We start from the raw sequence: 14,900 nt of genomic DNA, 5'->3' as shown, positions 1-14,900 counted from the left end.
TGATTACCTGGATTACTCATTTGTTAATTCTCTCACAGACATTGTTTCTATGCGTACTCCCTCTTCTGTGTGCTTTGGCCCTCACCTGTTCTACATCAGTTGAAATAAAGTCTCTGATATAGCAATATCGCAAGTGTGTGTGTTGCCACTAAATACGAAATCATCCTCTGTGTATGTTTGTTACATTAGCATTTAAAACTTTCTTACCTGTCAATCTGGTCATGCTTTCTGCATAAATACATTCTTCCTGCACAGACGGCAAACCAGGAGCCAATCCAGATAGAAAGGGGGCATGGAGAGAAGGGACACAGCCCCCACAAAACCCCTAGGTCCACTTTTGAAGATTTTTTTCATACTACTACTACTACTACTTATAATAATAACAATAATAATAATAACTATTAGTATTATTTCAACAACTAAAATGTTTAGAAAGAATTTAAATGTTACAAAATGATAAAAAAGAATTTAGTTGTTACATTTATTAACAATGTAGATTATAAATTGTAAGTTTTACCATTACAGTGCTGTCAACAGTTAAATATGAGGCTAAGAAAGACTGTCTTTATTTTATTTTTATAAAACAACTATTTATGTTCATTGAAGTCAAGAAAGACTGACTTTATTCCCTGTTTTACAAAAACTTATCTTCTTCAAGGATTTGTATTTAAGTTAAATAAAAAATGTCAAAAAAATTAAAAACTAAAAATTGTTTACTTTACGTTACTGATAAAAATGCACTTCCAGTAAAGTGAGTATTGGCAAAACTGGTTGCCATTTTCATGTTGAGGTGGCAGGGGGGTTGTCAGCAGATCCTGAAAGTAACGTATAAAGTAACTAGTACTCTAACTTAGTTACTTTTAAAATTGAGTAATCGGTAAAGTAACTAAGTTACTTTTCAAAGAGTAATCAGTAATAAATAATTGGATTAGATTTTCAAAGTGACTATGGCAACACTGTACCTCACCATTAACAATTCAACAGATATTTGGGGAAAAAATAATCTGGCATCACAGACACAAAAACTCACTGCTTCGTCCAAATATAGTGACTGCCAACAAAGCAGCTCTACATACAACTATATTTACTAATGGACAGTTCTAGACACACAAACACACATTCACACACACATACAAACTAGTTACAGCAGGCATCTGACAGCAATGAAGATGGATGGTATTTGCAGCTGCACATGTGTTTGATATTTTCTGCTTTCTGTTTTGTGGGTGTTTTGCCTGTAAGTGGCTGTATACTGAAATTAGTAAGTAAATCACTGTAATGGGGTACTCAGTTTAATTTATTTTTTTTCTTTTAAATGGGGTGTCGAAATGCAGCAGATAGGAGCTAATAGATAGAGTACAACTCATTTAATGTAAATACATACATACTATATGTTTTCAATCTGTTCAAAAATAATTGGCTTGCCATTCAATGAATGTCAGTGGGTGGGTGACATTGGAAGAAGGACATTGAGCTTTAGCTAACTGTATGATAGTCTGGGTGACTAACAAACCTGTTTGATTTTTGCAGTTGAAACCAGTAGTAGTTTTTGATTTCTTTATGTTTCAATTGTTTTTATTGTTTAACCTTAATATAAACATAGTCATATTTTCTCAAAAACTGAGTGACTGTGCAACAAGGAGAAGAGTGAGGAAAGCCACCAAAATACCCAGACAACCCAGAAGTAGTTATAGATTTATGTGGCTGTGATTGGAGAAATTGTGCAAAGTGCAAATTTTGCAGTTTGCATCACCAATCTTATGTTCATAGCAAAGTAGAGCGGAGAAGGATATTCTTTCACCAAAACATATCAAATCTAGGCTTGCATCTCAGATGTACCTTTTGGCAATTTGTAGCTAAACTTTCAGGTCTTCTTTTTAAGAACATCCTCCTCTATACCACTTCATCATGAAGCTGTATAACCAGTGATGACACCATACTCCATTAATGCTCCACACCCAAACAGTTGGTGGCAGAAAATCACTGTGTCAGTTTGCAAACTGCCAATACACATGACAGAAGTAGAAGAAGACCCGGTAGGGTTCACTTCTGTCATTTATTTTGGTTGTTGTTGGTGGGACAAAGCACTGCCTCCCATGTTTCACGTTGAGAAATGCACCCAGAGCAGACAAACATCGAGGGTCTTCTTTTTTTTAAAAATGCTGCATTTCTTCAGTAATTTCTATGATCAGGAATTAAAGTATTTCCCAGACATTTTCGTCAATCAATCAATCAATCAAGTTTTATTTCTAAATCGCTTTACAACCAAAGTTGATCAAAGTGCTGCACACTTAAAACAACCATAAGATAGTACATCTAAAATATATTACAGTTGTCGATTTCCAGGGAGTCACAGTTCTATGTGTCAAAGGCCAATTGAAACAAATATGTTTTCAGCCTGGCTTTGAACAGGGGCAGGGATGAGATGGAGCATAACTCCAGAGGAAGAGAGTTCCAGAGTCTAGGACCTGCCACAGCAAAGGCACGATCGCCCCACTGTCTATACCTCGACCTTGGGACTACCAGCAGGTGTTGGTCTGAAGAGCGCAAGGCTCTGCTGGGCTGATGAGGGGTCAAAATGTCACTGAGGTAAGTTGGAGCGAGGCCATGGATTGAACTAAAGATGAACAACAAGAGTTTAAATTGTATTCAGAACTGAACCAGGAGCCAATGGAGGGAGTAAAGAACTGGTGTGATATGGTCGTATTTGCGAGTGCTGGTGAGGAGGCGAGCAGCCGCATTCTGCACCAGTTGCAGACGGTAAAGAGAGGCTTGACTAAGTCCAGTGTATAGAGCATTACAATAGTCCAGACGTGAAGTGACAAAAGCATGGATGGTTTTCTCAAAATCTCTGCGGTTTAGTAAAGGTTTGACCTTAGCTAACTGTCTGAATTGGAAAAAGCTTGCTCTAACCACGGAGTCAATTTGTTTATTAAATTTTAAATCTGAGTCAAAAATCACATCCAGATTCCTGACAGTGTGGTTGGGCTGGAAGATCCAAAGAAGATGAATTCAGTTTTTGACTCGTTCAGACAGAGAAAGTTTTGTGATAGCCAGCACTTTATGTCAGTGAGACAGGAATTAATGGACTGTGTGTCTGAAAAAGAAGTCACAAGTAGATAGATTTGTAAGTCATCTGCGTACATATGAAAGGACCCATCATGATGGGCAATAATAGAACCCAATGGCATAATGTACAACGAAAAAAGGGCAGGGCCAAGAATTGAACCCTGTGGCACACTGGAGGTCAGAGGAGCTGGTGAAGAGGAGAGGTTGTTAATCATAACAGTAAAAGACCTATTTGAAAGATATGACCTGAACCACTCCAGTACAGGTCCCTGGAGACCCACCTGCTGGGCCAGCAGGATGGAATGGTCCACTGTATCAAATGCTGCAGTGAGATCCAGCATAACCAATAGCGCAGGTGTCTTGGAGTCCAGAGACAACAGAATGTCATTCTGCACTTTTAAAAGTGCCGACTCTGTGCTATGACGCGCTCTGAATCCGGATTGAAATTTATCATAAATTTGATTCTGAACCAGGAATGAATTTAACTGAGTCAAAACAAGATGAATTCGACTGAAACTATGTAACAGGTCAGAATAAGACTTTGTATTTACCCAGTGTGTGAATGGTTTGAAAATTTGACAGAACAGAATGACCGTGTGAGGAATGTAGGGTTTGTGCGTGGTTCATTATTTTGGTACCACAGGCTTCTCTGTGAGCCGAAAAGCAACACAGCACAGTGTCTTTTAAAAATACAAGAACCACACTGCTTCACTTTAAATACACAGTAAGTCTATTTCAGGTGATCAGCATGGACCTGCTTTCTCTTAAAAGGCTTTATTTTACTCAGTGTCCCATTTTCAAAAGTTCAGGCTTCTACTGCCTGCTACACTATGCTCTACTGTCTCTCTGTTCTCTTTTTTTCATGGGAGCATTACAGCACCACATACAAGTCTCGGGGTGTTTTTAGTGTCCTGCGGCTGACATGGAACATTATCGACCAGTTTGGGAATGAGATTTTTTTTTGTTGTAACTGGTTCAGAAACGTCAATTTTGGGGTGGAACCCAAAACTGGAAATGTTAAAATACTGTTTGTGTTTGGAGCGAACCAGTTGGGGAAAAATTCTGGTTCAAAGCCCTGGTTGCCAGACCTTCGGCTTCCGTTCATTGGGATGCCTGTGCCCCTACCTTTAATGCAATTTTAACTGCAACAGCATTGGTATATGTTTCATGCACATAGATGTGTATTTAGACAATTTAAAAGGCAAACCAATATTAGGCATCTTAGGTGTTGGACATTATTGTTAGTGCAACTTCGCCTTGATTCTGCAAGTGTCAGAAACTCTTAAAATGATGGGACACCACTCTTCCAATAGATATGATCTCATCTCATGTTTTGATGGTAGCGGTGGTGGATATTGATAACATGTTCAGTTGGGTTGAAAGCTGGTGAATGTGAAGGTCATAGCATATAACTCATATTCTGCTTCATATTCATCAAACTACTCAGTGACCCCTCATCCACAGTGGATGTCACATTTGTTGTGATACTCAACTTATTTACTCAATGTTTTGACTTAATTTGTCACCCATCTGTCAGCAATAGTCCCAGATAGCACCATGTACACCTGGTGCAGCTCCCACAACTGAACTTAAGAGGTGATGGTCTAGTGCAGTGGCCTCAATTCAACCCCGCCAAGCCGGAAAATCTCTAAGGGCCCTTTGGCAAGATCCTTAATCCCCAGGTTGCTCCCACTGTGTAGTATGTGCCTTGCATGGTAGCACCCTGACATTGGTGTGTGAATGGCATCATTGTAAAGTACTTTGAGCTTCTGATGCACATGGAAAAGTGCAATATTAATGCAGTCAATTTACTATACACCATATGCTGCTTCAAATAAGACATCTAAAGTGTTGTCCAAATTTGTCCACTGAAGCAGCTTTAAGTAGACCTTTGGAATTATACCTCAAACACACTGACACACATAACATCTAGTGACTGCTATTCAAACTACTTCTCGTCTGGTGTAAAATTTTCAGCTTTGACAGAGCTGTGTGAGTGAGTAAGCTATTGTTTGGCTGACTGTCACTGTAATTTGAACTGCACTGTGCTAAAGCAAGACCTCTCTGATTCTGCTGAAAGAAAATGGGATCATAATTGTTCATATCACATTATGCAATCACTGTGACATTCTGTAGAATGACAGGGTAATTTACGCTGTCAAAACAGTTTCACCACTCTTCTATCAGTACAGCAGTGACTGGCCACAGTTTGCAGTGCAATTATGACTGAATCCATTTTTATGTGATCATATAGATAAATGCGACAGAGAGAATCAGTTCCATTCAGGTTACAAATATACACAATGTGTGCTTTTACACTCCGGTATGAATGAATTATGTGTTAGTGGTGCATATAGATGTTCACAAAAGCAAACTTTGAAGCTACAAAGCAATTTTTTTCTGCAATGTAGACTGTAAACGTGATTATTCTGGAGTGCCTTGTTGATACCCATCGTAAAACCCAGAGGTGGGGGGGGGGGGGGGTCTTCATAATGTAGATATTCATATTGGAGATAAAATACTGGAAGTATGTCGCAAATTGTTTCATCCTCAGTCAGTTCTTTTGAAATGCACTTCTTCCACTTTGCTTGACTTGGACCACCATCATCACATTCTCATTACCATTTGACTTGCTTAATCAAGCAGCCATGACAATTCTCCCAGCCTTATATAGTCACATCAAGGCCACCATAGAGATTACACTATTATTATGGCTTTATTTTGCTGAGATTTAGTTATCCATACTTCCAACTGAGCTGTAATTGGTGCAGGTGGCATCAAAAAAAGATAAGACTTATTAATTTCACAGTGGAGAAATTCATGTTACGTCAGCTCTTAAAAAACACACACAAGATGGGTGCGAATGGAGGAAAATGTGCATAAAACAGCATGTGCAAGGATAAGCAATAATAATAATAATACTTGTAGCAATACAATAAAATAAGAAAATGAGGTAGAAATAGAATATGTATATATATATACAATAGTGTTCAGAATAATAGTAGTGCTATGTGACTAAAAAGATTAATCCAGGTTTTGAGTATATTTCTTATTGTTAAATGGGAAACAAGGTACCAGTAGATTCAATAGATAAATGTATAAATTGTTCATCCGAACGTAGTAATGTATAAAATCTACTCACTATAAAACTATAAACCTGGAGTTAGGTTATTTCAACAGGCAAAATATACATATACATACATTTATGCGCTTAACGTAAAATACACAAAATGTTTTAGTTACTAGGCTATAAATACACTGAATAAAATTAATAAAAAAAAAACTTTGATGGAAAAAAAAACAAAAAAACAAAATGCGCATGCGCACTTGCATGTCGAGCGAGTTACATCATCTCCCCATGTGCAGTTGCGCGAGACACCTCATCTCGACGGGTGACGTCTTCAAGTCCGGGATAGAGCGATGTGCGCATGCGCAGTAGTGCGACGCACCTCATCTCAGTGTTCACCTCATCTCGATGGGACACCACCTCAACATAACAGTGATACCTGTTTTGCCAAAACTCACTTTATAGTCACCCTTTCTTGACTTCAATGAAAATAAATACTTGTTTTATAAAAAGTAAAATAAAGACTTTCTTGACCTCATATTTAACTGTTGACAGCTTTGCAACAGTAAAACGTGCAATTTCTAACCTACATTGTTTATAAATGTAACTATTAAATTCTAACATTTTTCTAACATTTAAATTCTCTCTAAACATTTTACTTGTCGAAATTATTATAATAATTTAAGGCGCACCGAGCAGCCATCGACAGGCTGGAACGACCAGATCATTTCTAAACTGAACGCTGTGTTGTTGATTTCGTGCGTTGGCACGGAGTTTTTTTTGTTGCACGCCATGAGCAGCACCGTGCCGACGCATGAAATCCTCCGCACGTCTTTCATTACAAAATCTCCTGTAACAGTGGAATGTGCCGCAAAAGTGCTATGTCCAGCTCTCTTGCCATTTCTGTGGTAGTCACACGATGTCCCGGATCAACACAGCATTCAGTTTAGAAATGATCTGGTCGTTCCAGCCTGTCGATGGCCGCTTGGTGCGCCGTGTGACCTCCGCCACTGTGGGCCATCTTTAAAAAGGTTTTAACACTCCTTAATCCGTGTGACGCCGACAGAATCTTCACCAAAATCCATCAGAATCTTTCAAATGGTTTCCAACTGGCTGTCTCTAACAGTTTCTGAAAAAAATTTCATGGAGCAAAGCGGCAGTCTCTCAGCCATTTCACTGACAATAAAAATCCGACGAGCGGGGTGGACCAGTGCTCACTCAAAGCCTGCCCACAGGCGAATGACGCAACCGACAGGCGTGAAAAAACTCACGCATGCGCACGTCCAAACTACGTAGTCAGTAAGGGTCCTATCTCTCTAGGTGCGACTGTTGCAGAGCAGTTGGAGATGCAACTTAGCAACCAAACACATAAACAAGCAACAGTGTCGCAGTTATCTTGCTGAAGTGGCCACTCGCAGCTGAAGATGAATGACATGTTTACACACAAAGTGTTCAGCTCTTATTATCCTGCTATTATCCATGTGACTAGACTGTGGAAATTCTCCCACTGTTCCCAATAGTGGCAAAATAAAATAAAATAAATAATAAAATAATAATGAACAAAAAATTATAATAAAGCTTACAGTGCACTCACCGGTTTGCAGAATGATGTCCCTGCTGGATCTACTGTCCTATCCTCCATGTCTAGTATATAATCCATCACTTTATGATCTTTTTGTCTTCAGCTCCAAGATTAGCACACAGTAATTGCACATGGGCTTGAACAGCCTTTTCTCCATGACGCAGAGATGTCCAGCAGCACTTCAGGTGTGTGCTTTGACTTGATATGATTTATTTGGCAATAACAACATGTCTCTTTTGCTGTTCCTTTGTTTTTGTTTTTTTTGTTTTTTATTTGGGGGGGGGGTTCACTCGGGATGTCCACAGTAGATCCGAGGTGGATCTGCACATTGATTTGGCACATACTGTATATGTCCTTCTCTGTTATCCAGCGTTTTAGCTCTGATGGACATATGACGTCACATTTCCACAGCAGGCATTTAGCAGACAAGACACATATGTGCACTATTGGAGCCGGAACTGAGCAGTGTGTCATTTAATGAAAGCACGTTGTCATATTTCCTCACTGTTCGTTTGTCCCCCATGATGAGCACATCAAACAACTCCCATCACATGTCCTCAGAGAGACAGCAAGAGTGAGGGAGACAGAGAGAGAACTACAGATAAAAAAAGATTTAAAACTCTACTCCTGCAGAATTGTGCGCCTCAATAATAAACATTAAATGCATAAGTCCAGAGGTCTGATGTGCACTTCAACTGTGGCCAGGCTGACAGCAGTTCAGCCACTTCAAGAAGCAGCTGTTCCTCTCTGATACTATAATGCCCAAGTACCTTGTGTGTGGCCCAGCCCCCTCCCACAGTTCTCTCATGAATCTCTCATGTTAGGAGTCGCAGTGAGTACATTGTCACCTCACCAACTTTGAAAAATTCAAAATCCAGGCACAATGCTGGTGACACCCTTGGAATTAAGCAGCCAAGAGCACCACCCAGCGAACATCAAATGCAACAGGGAGAATTTCGTGCAGCTCAATGGATGTCTGAGTTTGCATGACACTGTTGTCCTGCTGCAATTATGAAAATTGGTTTGAGGCACCCATGTAGCGTATTCTTGAATTTTTATGTATTGACATCATTAGAATTAGGCCAGTTGTCTTCTGCAACATTATCAAAGTGCAGCCATTTGCAATGTCATTGGAGTTTGATGATTGCTGGTGTTAAGCTGAAAGGCCAAACTCTTAACTATGTTGAACAATAAAAATGCACATCATAACCAGCAGCATTGTAATTGCCAGTGTGACACAAGCACAAATTTTTGCAGAAAAAGTTTATGCCTGAACAAGTCTCTCGAAATTTTGAGACATTGGTAGTTTTGTTGTGAATAATCTCGATTTTCTGATACTATTTCACATGCCGAGGGAATTTCCTTTACTGATTGGTTCTAACATAGGGATGTTCCACTGTACTGATGCTGCTATACTTTTGATTGGTGAATTACTCTACATGTAGGAGGCTATATCATGTTTAAAGAGTAAAACAGATATTAAATTTGGCTTAGTTTGGCTCACTATAAGAGGAAGAATAACAACTCAGTTGAAATTGGATGGTTTCCCCGAGCTGTCTTCACCGGGCTGGGTTTGATGGCAAGTCCTCTCAAGCAGGAACACCATTCAGCTCGGCTTAGGACAGCCCAGGGCAAGCCTGGCACAACTTGACGTAACTCTGAATGACACTGATGTGCACTCTGGGAATGATCATCCTCAACTAAAGTTATTTTAGGTAAGCTAACTTGTGGTCAGAATGAAAACTGGACTTTGAGTTTGGCTGCAATGAGCTTCCCCAAGTTGAGCTATGGTGGCAAGTAGTCTAGCTGAGCTCCCAAAAATATTGAAAAGATTGACCCAATGTTTCCAGACTATGCAAACACAGTAGCACACTGTAGGCTGCTGGTGGCTTCATGCTATGAAAAAATAAGAGACTTTGTGGAACAGCTCCTGCAATAACTTTTTGCAGTGACCACAAACAAACCTGTGCTCATTTGCCCCATGAACTAAATTAGCACAAATATCTACATCAGCAAAAACTTAAGTCAGCCACATGGGGTGTGCAGCCAGAACATTCTGAGTGCTAGTCCCAAGTCCGTATAAATGAGGAGAGTTGCATCAGGAAGGACCCCCGGGGTAAAACAAGCCATAATTAAAGATGCAGAGTACAAATCAAATTTCTATACTGGATTGATCAAGGCCCAGGTTAACAATGACAGCCACCACTGATGTTGCCTAACAGGGTGCCAGTGGAAATTGGGCTACTGCTGGGTGAAGAAGAAAAAGAAGAGGAGGAGAAAGTATGTCCAGAGAGAGCAGGAGATGAGGAAAACTAGAACAGTGGAAGTGAGAGTCAGGACTTTGAATGTTGGCAGTATGACTGGTAAAGTGAGAGAGCTGGGTGATATGATGGAGAGGAGAAAGGTAGGCATGTTGTATGTGCAAGAGACCAAGTGGAAGGGAAGAAAGAGCAGGAGCATAGGTGGTGGGCTCAAGTTGTTGTATCATGGTGAGGATAGGAAAATAAATGGTATTGGGGTCATTTTAAAGGAAGAGTATGTTAAGAATGTGTTGGAGGTTAAGCAAGTTTCTGACAGGTTGATGAGTGTGAAGTTGGAAATTGAAGGGATGATGACGAATATCATCAGTACATATGTCCCACAGGTAGGTTGTGCGACGAAGGACAAAGATTTCTGGAATGAGTTAGATGAGGTGGTGGAGAGTGGGCCCAAGCATGAAGGAGTGATGATACGAGCAGACATCAATGGGCATGTTGGTGGAGGGAACAGAGGTGATGAGGAAGTAATGGGTAGATATTATATCAAGGAAAGGAATCTCGATGGTCAGATGGTCGTTGATTTTGCAAAAAAGATGGAAATGGCTGTGGTGAACATCCACTTTAAGAAAAGGAAGGAACACAGGGGGAAGGTGCACCCAGATGGACTACATTCTGCAAGCTAAAAGAAACTGGACACTGTAAGGTGGTGGCAGGAGAAAGTGTAGCAAGACAGCATAGGATGGTGATTTGTAGGATGACTTTAGAGTTAAAGAAGAACAGAAGAGTGAGAGCTCAAAAAAGGATCAGATGGTGGAAGCTGAAGGAGGAAGACTGTTGTGTGGAATTCAGTGAGCAGGTGAGAGAGACACTGGATGGAGGGGAAGCAATTTTAGACAACTGCAGATGTGGTGAGTGAGACAGCTAGGAAGGTACTGGGTGTGACATCTGGACAGCGGAAGGAAAACAAAGAGACTTGGTGATGGAATGAAGATGTCCAGAAAGCATAAGGAGAAAGAAGTTGGCAAAAAAGAATTGGAAAAATCAGAGATGAAGAAAGTAGACAGGACTACAAGGAGATTTGGCTTAAGGCAAAAAGCGAATTGGCAAAAGCTAAGGAAAAGGCATTTAGCAAGCTGTACAAACAGTTGAATAGTAACGAAGGAGAAAATGACTTGTACGGATTGGCCAGGCAACGTGACAGAGCTGGAAATGATGTGCAGCAGGTTAGGGTAGTAAAAAGGTGCAGATGTTAATGTGCTGACAAGCGGGGAGAGTGTGTTGAGAAGGTGGAGGGAATATTTTGAGGAACTAATGAATGAATAAAATGAGAGAGAGAAAAGGCTGGGTGATGTGGAAAAAGTAAATCAAGAACTGCAAGGGATGGTCCAGATGACATTCCAGTGGAAACATGGAAATGTTTTGGAGAAATAGCAGTGGAGTTTCTAACCAGATTGTTTAAGAAAAATCTTATAAAGTGAGAGGATGTCTGAGGAGTGGAGATGAAGTGTGCTGGTTCCTATTTTTAAGAAAAAGAGTGATGTGCAAAGCCACAGTAACTACAGAGGCATAAAGTTGATCAGCCACAGCATGATGTTATGGGAAAGACAATGTATGCTTAGAAAACAGCTGAAGATCTGTTAGCAGCAATATTGTTTAATGCAGAGATAAGGCACTACAGATGCAGTTAGCTCTAAGAATACTGATGGAGAAGTATAGAGAAGGCCAGAAGGAGTTACATTGTGCATTTGTGGATTTAGAGAAAGCTTATGACGGGGTGCCAAGAGAAGAGTTGTGGTATTGTATGAGGAAGTCTGGAGTGGCAGAGAAGTATGTGAGGGTAGCGCAGGATATGTACAGTACAAGGATAGTGTGACAGCGGTAAGGTGCGCAGTAGGAATGACAGACTCATTCAAGGTGGAGGTGGGATTACACCAAGGATCAGCTCGAAGTCCTTTCTTGTTTGCAGTGGTGATGGACAGGTTGAATGATGAGATCAGACAGGAGTCTCCATGGACTATAATGTTTGCAGACAGCATTGTGATCTATAGTAAAAGTAGAGCACAGGGTGAGCCTAGCCTGGAAAGGTGGTGATATGCTCTGGAGAGCAGGGGAATGAAAGTCAGTAGGAGCAAGACTGGGCAAATGTGTGTGAATGAGAGGGAGCCCAGTGGAATAGTGTGGTTACAAGAAGTAGAAGTGGTGAAAATGAGTTTAAATACTTCGGGTCAACTGTCCGAAGTAATGGAGAGTGTGGTACAGAGGTGAAGAAGAGAGTGCAGGCATGAGAGTGCAGAGTAGGTGGAGAAAAGTGGCAAGTGTGATCTGTGACCGAAGAATATATGCAAGAGTGGCAGAAGATGGCAGGAGAGTGGCAGAAGATGTTGTGATTCTCTTTTGTGAGTGATGAGAATGGACAGGATTGGGAATTAATATATCAGAGGGACAGCTCAGGCAGGACATTTTGGAGAAAAAGTCAAAAAGGCAAGATAGAGATGGTTTGGACATGTGCAGAGGAGGGAGTCAGGTTATATAGGAAGAAGGATGCTGAGGATGGAGCCACCAGGCAGGAAGAGAAGAGGGAGGACAAGGAGGAAGTTTATGTATATGGTGAGGGAGGACATGCAGGTGATGGGTGTGACACAGGAAGTTACAGAGGACAGGGTGAGGTGGAAACAATTGATCAGCCATGGTGACCTACCTAATGGTAGCACGCGAAAGAAGAGGAAGAAGATCTACATCAGCAAAAAAGACAGCTTTTATGTAATCACTACTAATGTTAGTTTAAGTAAATTGTGTTTTGCTTGTGTATTTTATTTTGAAATTAAATTTATTTCCACAACACTGAAACAAAGATATGTAATTGGACACATACTTTCAGCAACCTCTATTAATGATCTCTATTATTAGTATTTTTTTTTTAAACAGAGCCCACTGTTTACTGTCACTGTTTTGGTACTCTGTCAAAATAATTTCCTTAATTAAAGCTGATCTAATTCATATTAAAGTGAAATCTTGATCCAGATCACCTCCAAAATTCAGTGGAGTCTTGCATCCCCTTATATCTATCTGTGGTGCAAATTTGGTGAGAATCCGTGAAGTAGTTTTGACATAATACTTCAAAGCCGATATTAAGTGAAATATTGATCCAGAATCTGGATCCAGATCACCTCCAAAATTTAATGTAGTCTTCCACAGCCTAATATTTATGTGTGATGAAAATTTCATCAAAATCTATGCAGTTTTGACGTAATCCTTCAAAGTCTATATAAAGTGTAATCTTGATCCAGAAATCTTGTTCCAGAATCTGAATCCGGATCACATCTAAAAGTTAATGGATTCTTCCATGGCTTAATATCTATCTGTGCTGAAAAAAATTGTCAAAATATGTGCAGTAGTTTTGATGTCATCCTGCTAATAGACAGACAGACAAATAAATAAATAAAAGCAATGATTTTATTGCATCCTTGGTGGACGTAAGAAAACAGACTCACTCATCTTCAACTGCTTATCCGGGATCGGGTCGCAAGAGGCAACAGCTCTAGCAGGGGACCCCAGACTTCCCTTTCCTGGGCCACATTGACCACCTCCAGTTGGGGGATCCCGAGGTGTTCCCAAGCCAGTGTGAATATATAATCTCTCCACCTCATCCTGGGTCTTCCCCGGGGTCTCCTCCCAGACGGACGAGCTTGGAACACCTGCCAAAGGAGGCACCCAGGAGCATCCTTACCAGATGCCTGGTTCCTTTCAATGTGAAGGAGCAGCGGCTCTCCTCCGAGCTCCCCACAGATGAATGAGCGTCTCACCATATCTCTTATAAAACAATAAGTATTTATAGTGGACACATCAGGTGAAAAACAGCAAAAGCAGTCAACTCAAAGCACTACACACAAATAAAGTCTTACATTAGACCTTACCCACCCTTTGAGCAAGCCTACTGGGGACACTGACAAGGAAAAATTCCCTAAGTGCCTTTCAGCATTTTACATGAAGAAACCTCAAGTAGACCAGACTGAATGAGGTTTGAATCTGCTGTGACATTCTAACAATACAAAACACAAGGCATAACACAAGACTGACAAAACACACAATGGGCCTCATGTATCAACGTTGCGTACAGCGATATTTGAGCGTATATGGGGTGTACGCCAAAACGGCTGTGCTACTTGGCATTTATCAGTGTGGTCGTTGGCGTACGCTGCGCTGAAAATATACACCAGGTCGAGAGGTGGCATAAATTATACACCAAAATGAACCAGCGCTGGAATCCACATAAAAATGAAGATGAGCAACATGATAAACAGTGCCATTATACAAATCAATGCATATGTTACATAAATAACACTTTCCTGATTATACTACATAATAATCAATACAAATCTTGCCTTTGCGGGATTGTTATGGAGCACGATCCGTGGCCACAGCGCTGACTGCAAAGAAAGCGCTGCTCGCCTTTATCTCCAGACTTCGAGCCTGGAGCCAGAGCAGCGCTGAGCTTAACTTCATGTGGTGTGATCATTTTAGACAATGAAATTGATAATAACAACTGTAGTTCCGTCATTCCCTTAATTCGCCCGTGCTGCAGCCAGGTTTTGTCGTCTCCATTCGGTTGTCACAATAAAATAAATACAGAAATACATTTAAAAAATAAAGAAATCTGACAGATTAGGTGTGTCTTATTAATTGAGCGAGCAAATATCCACATGTCAAGAATTATTGACATGAAAAGTGAATACAGTGGTCCCTCGCTATAACGCTGTTCACCTGTCGTGGCCTCGGAGTCTCACGGAGTATTTAGTCCAATTTTGCATGCCTTTTTTTTTTTACAGTGTTCTGTGTTCTGCGTATCTGTTTATAAGAATCTTGTTGCCCAGAAGAGAAAAGAGCGCCAACTACTCATAACTGTGTGTATAATGTAATAACGTGT

Source organism: Thalassophryne amazonica, chromosome 9, assembly GCF_902500255.1.
Source record: "Thalassophryne amazonica chromosome 9, fThaAma1.1, whole genome shotgun sequence".
Lineage (NCBI taxonomy): Eukaryota > Metazoa > Chordata > Actinopteri > Batrachoidiformes > Batrachoididae > Thalassophryne > Thalassophryne amazonica.
Note: the sequence above shows the minus strand (reverse complement) of the source record.